This window comes from Protopterus annectens, chromosome 3.part1, assembly GCF_019279795.1.
Source record: "Protopterus annectens isolate FY-2018-M chromosome 3.part1, PAN1.0, whole genome shotgun sequence".
Classification (NCBI taxonomy): domain Eukaryota; kingdom Metazoa; phylum Chordata; order Ceratodontiformes; family Protopteridae; genus Protopterus; species Protopterus annectens.
This window is the reverse complement of record NC_056732.1, coordinates 536,041,263-536,056,295: the sequence shown is the minus strand read 5'-3', so window position 1 is coordinate 536,056,295 and position 15,033 is coordinate 536,041,263.

Below are 15,033 nucleotides of genomic sequence, written 5' to 3'. Positions count from 1 at the left end.
CACAGCTGTGCCATACTGCAAGTGTCACTGTAATGGTTGCATAAGAACTGCATAGAATGTTGATATAATGTACTGCATAAATACATGCCTTAGTAAGACAACAGTATACATAGCATCATCACATCAACAGTTCACAGGAGACATATTAATACAGCTGTTATGGAAGGAACATATAATCAAATGGCAGTAGCAACCATCAATACATAACCTCAACTCACAGAATGGAATACACTGTTGTAGGGCTACCGTACATCCACACCTCAATATAGCACCTGTACATGGTAACAATATTGACATGCACAGAGATCATAGGGTCATAAGACATTAATAGGCTAAGGGCCACCATTAAATAAAATTCTAGCCATTATTATGCCATTTAAACAAAAGTTGCTATATCTATAGGATGGAAGATATTAAGAGCATGTGCATAAGTGTGTATGTGTTTTATCATATTATATAATGTCTCTGTCCATACGTAACATGTACACTAACCCATGAGAGAATTAGCAACCACACATCCAGTGTTCTGAAGATGGCTTGCAGAGGGTCATGGATGGACTCTGCTTCACAGTGTGTATGCATCTTTGAGATGATAACATCCTCCAGTCTTCTGCAGAAAGGATGTTATGTGGACACAGGAAAAGAGGGGATTTTGGCTTCATGTGTCTTATGTTAAAATTTCTTCTGAGTGAGAGTCAAATGACAAGAGATTCAAAAGATCATACAATGATCATAATATACCACCAATACAACAGTTGATGGAGGTCAGATTTGAATATTAAACCTGAGTAGGTATAGAAGCTAGATATAAACATTGTAAGGCCAGCACCACCACATTTGCCTGACTTTAACAGTGTCGTGGTGCACTTCACAGGGAATAGTAGCAGAATTGTATGCTGAGAAGATGACATTTGGAGGAGTGTTTGACATAGATGTGGAGTCACATTTCAGTGTAAAATTGTCTCCAAAATATAATTTGGATGAACACACTCAACTTGAATGCTGTGGGGTTATAACCTGTAAGCATTTAGTTACAAAAGCTTGAGAACACAGTACTTAACATCACAGCCACAGCACTAGTTTTACTTAAATAGTGTCAGACTGCACTTTTTAGAAGCTGACATCATCCGTGTATATTGGGAAAAAAATGTTAGGAGAAGTGTGTCACACGCTGCCCTGAAATGGTCTCCACAATGACAGCCTGAACACCAACACACAGAAATTGACAAGTTTCAAACCACTACCTACCTATCAACAGAACACAATACTTAATGCAAGCACTGCAGCACAAGTCCAATTTTTACAGTATCAGACTGCACTTTATAGCACATGAGATCATCAGTGTGTTTTGAGAAGACGATGTCAGGAGGAGTGTCACACATGCTGTTTTAAAATGGTCCTCTAAATGTGAACTAACTGAAGACACACACATTGACCACAGTGAGACTAAAACCCCTACCTACCTATTAACATTTAACATGAGTGCCACAGCACAAGCCTGACTTTCACACTGTTGCAGATCACTTTATAGGAACTGACATCATTAGTGTATGTCTGTGAGAAGCTGTTGGGAGGCCTATATGAAATGGCTATGTAGGTATATACAACTGTAAAAAAATTTGATTGCCATGAGACTTGATTGCTGGCAGTAGGATGTAGACTCAGGTTTGTCTGACTATGCATACACAACTTGACTGCAGTGAGATTAGGACCCCTACTTAACTAATTACACAAGCTAGGGAATGCAATACTTACCTCAAGTGCCACAAAATCAGTCTGACTTTTTTACTGTTGCAGAACACTTTATAGCAGATGATATCATTGGTGTATGTTTCTGAGAAGATGGTGGAAGGCCTGTATGAAATGGCAATGTAGGCATGTACGATTGTAAAAAAAAATGTTCTCCATGAAACTTGATTTATGATAGTAGTATAGAGACCCATGCTCTTTTGACTATGCAGAGACACGCATGCAATTTGACTGTTATGTTAACTGAACCCCTACCTATTTTGTTCCCATCTGCAGAACACATTAGTTACTATTTGCACCATCACCAAAGTCTGATTCTTCCTTGTCATAATGGTCTTTAGAGATGACATCATCATCTTATGATGCAGGTAACATATCCTGTTATGAGAATGATGTGCAAAGTGTGGACTTTGGATTGTCTGTTTTGGTTGCAATGTGCAGATATAAAAACTTTAAAAGCCAGTGGTTCTTAAACTATATTCAATAAGCTGTCAGGAATTCATGTTACAGAACTGAGACATATATACACCACTTTCTCAATTTGTTGTGTACATTACACACTTTTAGTTGCACAAACACACACACACACACACACACACACACACACACACACACACACACACACACACATATTTTGCAATCAGCATAGATGCAAATGTTAATGTGCGTGTGTTCATACTCTGACGAACTGACATCAACAGTAAGACATCTATAAGAATTTCAATGTCTATTGTCAGTATAAAATGTTATGTATCAGTGCAGTTATGCTATTTATTTTTGTAATGCAGGTGTCATTTGACCTATTACTGAGATATCCATTTCCAAGTGCATGGGTTCAAGGCACACGTGAGTCTGGGTAAATATGTGTTCTATCATTAAAAAGTCCCTTCCTTTGGCTGCATTTTTAAATGGGTTTTGATTGGATGAAGACTAACTGGGCAATAGCCATAGTAGTACATGCCAAATAACTCTAACCATAGTGCACCAGTGAGCAACTGGTTTGCATGAATGATGGCAAAGTGTTTGTGCATGTGAGAGTTGCATTTAATGAATACAACTTGAACTTGAGAAGTAGTTATACATGTACATAATAGGAGAAATAGACAGATACTATGATGTTCGTATTGTAGTTTATATTGGAAATGTTGTGTCATAACTTTTATGACATTAAGAACGGTGCTACTGCCTTCCCATTTGTGCAGAGTTAAGCCATGAGCAAACACAGTTTTCTGCTTAAATGGGAAAATAGTGATATGTATATTGGTTCTCCTTCCTTCACACAAACACAATAAATGGTGAGGAGTGGCTGTCAGCACTTTGGACAGTACTGAGTACAAGAAATCCACCTGCTTAGCTTTCCTGGTGGCAGCAGGTGTAAGAATTGTGAACATTTGTTTACAGGATTGATGGCACTGGGTTCGAATACAGGTCAATATGTTTTTTTACACATGGTATCAGGATGACATTAAATAAGTAAATGTGATAATCCCTGCAAATGTGAGAAGCAATGGCTATACTGAAGTACTGTATAAAAATAAATAGCAGTTAAGTGAGTTATGTCAAAAGTGCACATATGGATTTGCTTTTTTATGCATTCAGCAGTCTAAATAACTGCTCAAGTAAATGTTTCAAAGTGCTGTCTTTACTCTGCTTTAACTCTGTGTTCCTTTAATGCGGAAAGTTTAAGAAGCATTGCACAGAAGTAACCATAGGATATGAAGAGCCATTGCCTGACACTGGTGTGTAATGCCAAATTCCTTGCAAACACAGAGGACAAAAAGTGAATGCCTTTATTAGTGGTTTATTATTTATGTGTGTGATGTGTGATTCTATCTTCTGACCAGAGTAAAGGTGTAAAAGTGCTAGGATGGGGGGGCAAGCTGCAGGAAGATCAAAGAGGAAATAATATAGGAATTTGCAGGATGGAATTAGGAAAGAATCATAGCTATCCATTTCTTTGACAGTGTAATATGAATATGGATAGAAACTTGGATGAATTTGGACTGCCACCACAACACAGATGGGTAACAATGCAAGCATGTTGTATAACCAATTGGGCAGAATCAAGTGTGAAGTTTAGAGCTAAGTATCAGATTTTTTTTTTTTTATTTTTTTTGTGGGACAGATGCCCAATTTTTTTAAATTTTATTTCAAAAAGAGAGGAATGTTGTGGAAGGGACATAGGAATATCAGGGTCAGGTAAGTCGAGTAGGTGAGGGATCAGGTGCAGACAAACAGGACAAACAAGACACAGACAGGGATGGTGAGGGACATAAAAGGTTGGTGGACACCATTATTGGGAATAGAGAGGGGACATCAGAGGCACATGCTTGTCAAGCATGAGGACAATAAGAATCTAGTACTCACCCTCAGAACTTTCATCACTGTCCAATTCCTTGGCTTCCTGTTGGATTGCTTGATGTTTGGGTTTTATTTGTATTGCTACAAGCAACCTCTCCAGATGACTGAGACATGCACCAATGATAATTTCTAAGAATGTACGTACCATGCCTGGCAGCTCCTGGAGAGGGACAAAATCCCCACCTCCGCCAATACTCCTAGACAGCACCAGTGCTCCAGCCACTGGGGTAAAGCTAACTGATGCTGAGGTCCCAGGTAGTGCAGGGGCCGCAGAAGCAGTAAGGCCAGGTTGTGTCCCAGATGTGCTGGGCATTGGTGCAGCAGCCGTTGGATGGGTGGCAGGCTGAGCCTCAGTGGTTGGCCTACTTCCCTGAGCTGGAAATCATTTTTTGTTTGTCAGAAAATTATGACATCAGAATGGTGTGATCACACATATAAAATTAAAAAAGAAAGATAAAAGATGGGGTAAGAGAGAAAAAAGAAGAACGATAATTAGAACCATTAGATGTCAAATACAATAATTTAGTACAGTAAAAATATCTATTTTTACTTTTATGTTAACTATACTTTTTAAAAGTCCAAAATAGGACTGAGAATTTTTCCAAATAATCCTTGCAATATGCATATATTGCACAAATATTTTTAAAATAATACAGATTAAGTTAACAACACGGCATTTATTCCAATTTTGTTGAAATTAATATTAAATATATTTTTCATTAGTATGTATTTCTTACTTGTGGGATTTGAATCCACAACATCTGAATACAGTATTATACTTGACTCATACAATTACCTTGAGCTACAGAAGAAAACATGCATGTTTGCTAGTAATGTATGGAAGAACAATAATTTTAATAAAATAATGTTAATTTGTGCTGCATACACAGCGTGCTTATCTCAGTCTAAGTGTTCAGCATGGGCCTCCCTCTTGACTGAAATCTCCTAAGTAGCTGGAAACTAAATAAGAAGAGAAAAAGATAGAAGCATTATCCATACCAGTCTTGGCTATCTCTAGCTTACTATATCATTTAAAATATCTGGGTCTATATTAGGAGAATGAAAACTCGAATGAGCGAATGCCAGTTGAGCGACACAGAAAGAGCGAAAACCGCTAATATCGAACCAGAGAATCTAAACAGGTAAAACACATAAACTCTCACTAAGTGTTTTATGCAGGAGGGCAAGCCCCCCTACACCCCCCACGTGGGGGGCTGTGCCCTCCACACCTCCCCTACTTAAATATACCAACTCCGAGATCACACTACATTGAAGTAAAGGGATGAATTCTCTATAATGATCTCCGTTCATTCTTGTGATATTAGCGGTTTTCGCTCTTTCTGTGCCGCTCAAGTGGGATTCGCTCATTTGGGTTTTCATTCTCCTAATATAGACCCAAAATATCTTTATCTGTATACTTACACAACTGTGGAGTGTCAGCAGTCTTAAACTCATCCAGCCACTGGCTGAGTTGATCCTGTTTGCAACTTTTCAGGTTGTTGTAATTATGCCTACATTACTCCCCAGTCACAATGGAGACAGCCTTGGCTAGACTGTTCCAAGCCTCTGATTTATATTGAGACCCAGTATAGTTCTCCTGCAAAAGCCTATGGGTGTGACACCTTAAGATGGAGTGCAATGAATATCATTGACTCCTTTACATCCCTTCTTTGAGTCCTGAATTCTGCACTATCCTTGCCAGCTCCTGCCATGTCTACACAGGTCATCCAACAACAGTTAAAAGTATTTTCCCACCAATTCATGATATCACATTTAACAATCAAAGCACAAACCTGCACAACCATGCCAACCATGTTTGAGTGATGGTGCAAATAGAACAACACTGCCAAACAGAGAGGAAGGCAGATTATGAAATAGGAAGGGTAATGTAACAGTTGGCGTTAATTTATGGTCCTGTCTGCTGCTGTACCTGTTAAATGACTTGACGTTTGAGACATGAACCGGGGAGTATAAATTGTATGACTTGACAGGTATTTTGTGGGGCCTTATACACTGATAAAAATGATTTATACGATGTGGGATTCAAACCTATGTCAAAGAGAGAATACATATTCTTCCACATAGGTGTTCTTCCCTAATTGCAACAGAAGTGCTTGTCAGACATGCTCATGAATTATATAGACACATTAAAGAGTGAGTGGTGCTACACTTCAGTTAACCATGTCTGTGTGTCACCTGACAAGGCCCAGGTTTATGTAGTCACATGCATTATGCAGGAGTAATGTGTGACAATATACTGGAAATGCATATACTTGTATTAATTTTAGGAAAGATTTCTGAGTTATAGGCCAGACCATACAATACATTATTTTTTCAGTTATATTTGTGGTATGTGAGTTGTGAAGATGACTGTCAATAAAGTATGAAGTCTATCCCAGGGCAGAAAATAAACTTTTAATTATAGAAAAATAATTGTCAGGATACACCCAGTCACACATATAATTCATATGATATGAACTGCTATACATACTTATTGTTCTATATAATGATCATTATAGTGTTATGTTGTATCTAAAATTAAGTGGAACAGCATTAATAAAATTTGGAGAGTGTTGGCTTAAACCCCCCCCCCCCAATCTGTATTGTGGCTATGAACATACACATGTTGCTGCAGGGCAATCTGGGCAGCAGGAGTATTTTTTACACTCATCACTCTGTAGAGTGCTGACTGCCACATAACATTGCTTGTTCTGGTTGCACACAAGAAGGTGGAGCAAGTAACAATTTATCTTTTTATCAAGTTACCATGTATCTTTTTTTTGTCTGCAGCTGTAAGGCATGTTTGTACACAGCTGAGCAATGTACAAACAAGACAGACAAAGACAAAAATACATACTGTTTGTAAAAAAACTATATATTAATATTATATATGCTTAAAAAAGTAATGTGGGAATTGAACCATGGTCTATCGTCTGCCCTGTGTGCCTCAACACCTTTACAAGGTGTGGTATACACATAATTGATTCATACCTGTAATTTATGCTGTCCATATCATCTAAGCTGATATTAAATTTTAAATAGCAATGCATCTCACCATTTGTATGCTAAGATGTATGCCACATAAATATTAATATTAAAAAAAACATTTTAACATGTGACATATTTTTACACAACTCTGCATTTGAGCTATCATATTATTGAACTTACAAAACACAGTGGGAATGTGTTATCTCTCCTTGCTACAGAGACAGCATTTGCAGCGCAAAAGTAAATTATGTGCATACAAGCAATTCCCATTTCCTCTACGGTATTAACAGGAAATACACTTGTACATTCTCAGTTGGTTGTACATCTGTTGCTTAGATATTCAATGCAATGAGTGATCACACAACCATTTATGACTCTCTTTGCACAATTGGAGATCCATGCCCTCCTTGTATTGTGTTCATTTTTCCTTTATCTCTGCTGTAATCTCAGACATGGCATTCTATAGTGCATTTTGTATCATTCTCATTTAACTTTATGGTAACAAGTACATCACGGTGAAATACTTTTATTAGCACAGGCAGGAGAGGTTTTGTCTACTATTGAACATAAATGAGAAATGCATATTGTTTATTTTCATTTAAAAGCTTGCCAGAGTTATTGCTACACTTTTAAAGTGTATCCTGAGTAACACACCCACAGCAGGGAAGGTAGTCAGATTTGCTGTTGTGTCTTCCATCTCTCTCCCAGTAATCATTCACAGTTGCAATCCAAAAGCAACTTACAGTGGGGTAGAACCTACACTACGTTTGCACCTGTTCCACAAAGTCAAAAGTTTGTATTCATAAATTCTAATGAGATCACACCTCATTTGCATCTTCACCATGCTCAAAGGCCTAAATCTACACTATAAGAATGTAACCATGTAGCTAAGGAACTTGAAGATGAGGAGACTTTTGTATTTTGACAAAACAGAAAAAAGATTGCTATTTCTTTGAAGGTGATTTATCTGCAAAGAAGAGTTTTAATTTTGCCAAGGTATACTTGTATTACTCAAGTGCATTCCAGAGTATGTAACATGTTAAAAACAATTTATATATCCAGTAGAAAATGTAACTTTTAACTCTATGCATTTCTTATAGTTCATTGTTGGCATAGGCATTTTTGGCAGACATTTATATTTCTCAGATAGGCAGATTATTAACTTTCCTAACAAGTGTTATTGTTAAAATTGTATTTTACAGTCTTCTGTGTAATTGCAGAGAAATAATATACATGTCAGTGACACAGGTGTTATGCTCCTGAGATAGCCCAGGGCCACCTCCAGGGGAGTGGTGGGCACAGTGAGAGGTAACTGGCAATCATAAATTGATTTTTATGTTGTCAATGTGTACACATTTAGATAATTGTGTGAAAAACATATATACAATTTATTCTGTAGTATTCCTTGGTTTGTACAAAACTTAATTTGTTTGCTATTTTTGGGGTGGGGGAGCCATCTACCATTTGTGCGTTCCCAAAACAAGTGTGTTTCAAGTGCTTTTCTCCTGAAAATGTGTTGGCATCCTGATATTTCAGTGGGAAACATAATAAATTACAAAAGTGGTATTCCTTGGTTTGTATGTGAGGGTAAGGTGGAACAACCACATAACCTTCTGTTTTAATAACTGAAATGTGTGTTTCTAGCGGTTAATGTTGAGAAATGTGTATGTAAGCAATTCTTTAGTTAGGTGATATTTATGTGTTATATCCTTCTCTTGTTTTATGTTACACAAGATTATGGCATCCAGGCATAAAAATCCACATAAACCCCCTTTCAGTAACTCAGAAGATGATGTAATAGTGCAGGCATTCTGGCACCATGGCACCTTTCATCGTGAGAGAGGACATGTGGATATGGTTGCCAGAATGCAGATTTGGAATCAGTTAGTGAATGATGTCAATGAAGTTGGGGGTCACACCAGGACTTATGATCAGGTGCATCATAGAGCCACTAATATGATTTCATCATCCCAGAGGAGAGCAGTGTAGTTGCCCATGAACAGCTGGCTATACGGGAGCTGCTACCAAACCACCACTGACACCAAATGAAGAGTTTGTGTCAACTGTCAGAGATCCAAACAGCTCAATGGAAACTGTACACAAACATGAGCTTGATGTTCGTGCTGATGTGTCTGGGAGGCAATTTTGTCCCAGGAGGAGCTTCAAGGTAAGCTTCCATATGGCAAGTTCTAGATTGGCTTGTATAGTAAAATATATAAATCTGAGTGATATTTCGTGGGGAGTTTTTTTTTTACTGTACCTATTGATACCTTTATAGATATATGACACTTGATTACACAGGAGCTGTGGGTGGACATGTCAGTCAAGTTTCAATTAAAAGTAATCTTACCGAACATATAGGCAAATTGTGTATTCACTGCCCTCTCCTGTGTTATTCCCATTGTGATGCTTAATTTTCATCCTTCCCTTGTTTCATTTCTTTCAGGACCATCCTCGCTACAAAGTGAGGAGTCTCTTGCACATAGTAGGCAAAAACTGTTTTTCATTTATTGATGACCATTCATCAGATATATGCATTTATATGTATGTGTGAGTTGGATGTAATGAGTGTCTGTATTCCTGTACAATCTGTGATAGTGGGACCAGTGTTAGTTTATCATAAAAACTGTTTTAATATTTAGTGTTGTATTAAATTCATTCCTGTGTTTGTTGCTTATTATCACAGGTGACCCTGACAGTGGAAGTATAGGACTATTACCACCTGATGTCGGAGTATCAGTAGCCTCTGATGATGATGGTGGCCAAACAGAGGCACATTTGGGGGGTACAGAGTTTGAATCTCACACTGAGGTTGACACTGAAATTCCATCCTCTTTTGTGGAAAGCTTGAGAAAAAAACAACTTAATCTCTGAAACTACTTTTAACACTGGCCAGAAGAATTTGTTGTTTGTTTTCCCATTTGCCAGTGACACTTTCAGGTATGTCAACATTATATGAGACAACTGGGATTTGGTATTTCTCAATGAGTTAAAAGTCAAATTTGGTAATTTTCCCAAAATAGTTTTTAGTAGGGTTAGATATTTAAAAAACGTGTTTGAGTTTGAGTTGGCCACCCCCACTGGCAAATGTTGTTATATGGCTAAATGTGGCTGGTGTAAACACTGCCAGTTTATACATGAGAGACCCTACACGTCTATTGAATGGATGGATAGGACTATTCTGTGCCCATGTAGAGCAACTGAGATTCCTCTATGGTGGTATATATATATATATATATATATATATATATATATATATATATATATATATATAGCCTTCTGCATTTCCTGTCCTGACTTTTATGTAGGGAAAACTATTAGAAAGTATGTGTCTTTTTATAATGGACTACATACAATCTAATTCCAGGGGTGGTGATATAAAAATTTTGTTGGAGCTCCGCAAGTTAAATTGGCAGCTTCGACTGAATTCATGTATTTTTCCTGACTTGAATAATGTTATATCAATTAGCAGTATGCTTAAATGGAGAGCTTCCAGTTTGTAGGGTTTAATGTTGTAAGAAGTGTGTTTTCACTTTTACTATTTATTTTTATTTTTATACTTATTTATACTTGAGATTAATTAAAGCTGTTAATTTCTGCGTCTGAGGTTTTTAATGCTGCAAATTTCATATCACTGGTATTATTATTCTCGAACTGGATCAAAGGATGAGGGCTGTCATTTTTATTATTTTTTATTTTTAAACCAAACTTCACATTTTTTATTTTTAGTCAATACTGATTTATGAATCAGCTATTCAATTACAAGTGGTGGGATTTTTTAAAAGTTTTTTTTTTTTATTAGTGACTATCATCCTGGTGAAGTTCTACAATTAATGAACAAAAGTCTTTGCATTAAAGTCATTGTTTCAGTGACATTTACCTACATTGGTGGTGTTTGTTCTATATTTACTTTATTGTTTTGTGCATATCTATATCTATATCTATATCTATATCTATATCTATATCTATATCTATATCTATATCTATCTATATCTATATATATTCCAGTAAAGAAACCTCCATAAAAAACTTCTCCAAAGCCAACTTCATGCTACTCAAGTCAGAAGTGACAAACTTCATGACACCCATGCAGATGGGAACTGAAAGTTCAACTGCTGAATCCTACACTAAGGCACTGTACGTGCACATCCACTCATGCATGAATCGTGCCATCCTAAATAGAACCAAGATGCTCTCATCCAAAAAAAGGAAACCAATCTGGTGGTGCCCTGCCATAAGCAAACTTTACAACAAAAGGAAGAAACTGTTGCAGAAAAGTGGAAAATCCCAGGATGCAAAAAACTCCCTTACCAGCCTCAGTAAGAAACTGAGATCCCTCATAAAATCCTCCAAAGCTAGTTACGGAAATAAAATTGCCAAAGATTCCAAAGACAACCACCAGGCATTCTATAACTATGTCAAGAATCTAAATGGCAATACTCAGATGTACTCTGAGCTACAACAGAATGGCATTAAATATAATGATCCCAAGGATATTGCCAATATCCTGGCAGATCTATTCAGTGCAAACCTCATCCCCTCTCACCCCCTAAATGGCCCATCTCAATACCAGAAGATTGCCAAATTCCGGTAATAACAGCCACACAGGTAAAAAACGCACTCCCCAATACAGAATACAGCATCCATGGGACCAGATGACATCCCGGGCTGTGTACTACATGAACTACAATATGAACTGGCACCTCACCTAAGTGTCATGTTTAATCATAGCCTCACCTCAGGTTTCATGCCCACTGAGTGGCGCAGAGTTACAGTTATCCCACTCCACAAGGGGGGATCCACCTTGGATCCCAGAAACTACCATCCCATCAGTCTGATGAGCCTTATCTGCAAGGCCATGGAGCGTATTATCATAGAACTTATAAAGAAAGACATTGGCAACTTTCAAACACTGGACTGCACCCAGTTTGGGTTCCTGAAGGGCCAATCTTGTCTCCTGAACCTGATTAACTTCTTCAAATCAGTCTCAGGAGCCATGGACAAGGGTAAGGTGGTCCACACAGCCTATCTGGACCTTGCCAAGGCCTTTGACACCATCCCCCACTCTGGAATCATAGATAAACTTACTAAGCTGGGCATTAATCCCTACATCACTCAATGGGTTGCTAACTTGCTTACTGATAAAACCCACACTGTAAAAGTAGCCAACTCCAAATCCAGCTCCAAACAAGTGACAAGTGGAGTACCTCAGGGTTCAGTCCTGGGTCCGCTCTTGTTTGGCATCTACTTCTCTGAAGTACAGGCCAACACTAAGGGACTCTGGCTAACAAAGTTCACAGATGACTGGGAGCCATTATTGAATCCCCTAATGATGTGGATACTCTACAAAAAGGCCTTACAGAAACAGATGCTTGTTGCCAGAGCTCAAGCTCAATGCCAAGAAATGTATAGTTATCCCCTTTGAGAAAAAACATGTACCCATGAATTACCATATAGGTGGCAGTACACTAAACACCGAAGGTGTGATAAGAGACTTAGGGACACAGGTGGACAGTGGTCTCACCTTCGATAACCACATCACCACAACAGTCAGGAAATCCTTCTATATGGCACACCTCATCACTAAGGGCTTTTCATCCAGAAAAATGAGGTCATTGTCCCACTGTACTCATCCCTCATTAGACCCATTATAGAATACAATGCCCCATTTGGTATGTACCTCTCAAGACATTTGCAACAACTGGAAAGGCTGCAGAAATACCTCACTAAAAGAATCACAGGCCTAAAGCTGATGCCCTATGCTGACTGCCTTAAAAAACTTCAGCTATACTCTGTTGCATATCATCTACTCAGAGGTGATCGCTGCTTAACATACAAGGCCATCTCAAACCCAGAGCTGTTGGACATGCTACACTTAAAGAAATCCCAATCCCTCAGAGCCACATGCTCCAGGGATCTAAACCTTGTCATCACAATAAACAAAACATGCTGGAGGGATAGGTTCCTGACCCAGAGACTCCCCAGACTCTGGAATAGATTGCCCATACATGTCAAGCAAAGGGCCTCTTTGGACCTCTTCAAAAGGAACCTTGACGATTGGATGGGAGAAAGGAAATTCACCCCGGGGATCACGTCAGTCACCCTGCTAGACAGGGGTCCAGGGAAGTAAATAGTGTGGGAAGAAATAGCCAGGGAATTGTTATGGCTAGGCTTGTATAGGCTCTAGGGCTGATAACCTAGTACCAACCTATGAACCTACATATATATATATATATATATATATATATATATATATATATATATATATATAAATACCTTAAACCTGCTGTAGTAGAGGAACATTGTGAAGGGGTAATTTGCATATATCCCATGGACCTAAGGTATAACCCAGAGAAGACTTTAGCTTGGCTGAGTTTTTCTTGCAGCTTTTACTGAATGGTTTGTCTGTGTAGCCTTTTTTTACCCTTTGTTTGGATACACACACACACACACACACACACACACACACACACACACACACACACACACACACACGCACACACACACACACGCACACACACACACACATATGTATATATATATATATATCTAGAACTAAATCTATATCTCATTCTCTCTCTCTTTTATATATATATATATATATATATATATATATATAGATATATATATATATATATATATATATATATATATATATATATATATATATATCACAATGTGAACTTACAAAAGTTCGATCGTTGTAATAGCGAACCCTAAGGTCCGAAACCCAACAACACTGAAAACACAGAACAACAATTTTTTTTCCCAGTGGAAAAAAATCGCTGTTCCATGACAAAAAGTAATTAACGTTAAACTTAAACTAAAGTCGGGGGCTTTGCCCCCACACCCCCACTACTTAAATATACCAACTCCAAGATCGCACCACAGTGGAGGAAATAGCAAAGTCCCAAAAATAGCCCACCAATTTTTTTCCTTGGGAAAAAGTCGATGGGCCATGGCTTCGCTATTTTCAACTTTCGGACTTTAGGGTTTGATATTACAACATTCAAACTTGTTTTAGTTCGACGTTGTAATATAGACCAATATATATATATATATATATATATATATATATATATATATATATATATATATATACATACATACACACATATATATAAATATATATATCACGCTCCCCCACATCCAGCACCAACAAATAAGTACACCCAAATGGTGTATTACTTCTAAAAGAAAAAATAAAACATTCTCCAAACAAAGACTTGGCTGAGTGCTGCCATGATTTTAATGTCCAGCTCACAAAAAATCCAGTTACTCAATATACAAACCTAGGTTTTGCCCCTTGGCATCATCAGTGTGTACTGCAAAAGGGGAACAGTGAACAATATATACAGATTTCAATCAGCATAACTTAAAGACACAATACACTTAATTCTTGGAAACACCAAAAAAACAAAATACCAATCATTACTATGAAAAATTATATAATATATGTTTAATTTAAGTTAACACACTAACCAACATATGTTATAAACTGAATCTAATCACCAGTGGTCACTGAGACCTGGTTTAAATAATGCTCCTAAATATACTAACCATTTCCTTTCTTTTTCGGTTAAAATTCTATGTTTACTTGTCAACGTTAAATTGTCCCCTACAACCTGATCAATACCCAAAAAAATTAAATGTGTTCCTGTATGTATCTGGATATGTTTGTACAAGGCACTACGTGCTCTTTTACATATGATATCGCTGATATGTAATGCTATTCTCTGTCAAAGAGATAAAGAAGTCTGTCCCACATAGAAAGCCCCACATTGGCACACTGTCATATAGATCACCCATTCACTACTACAAGTAATCAAGTGCCTAATATAATATACTTTTGGTGTGTTTATGGATATAAATGACTTTATTTTTGAAACCACCTTGCAATGGACACAATGTCCACAATATGTACTGCCCAATATT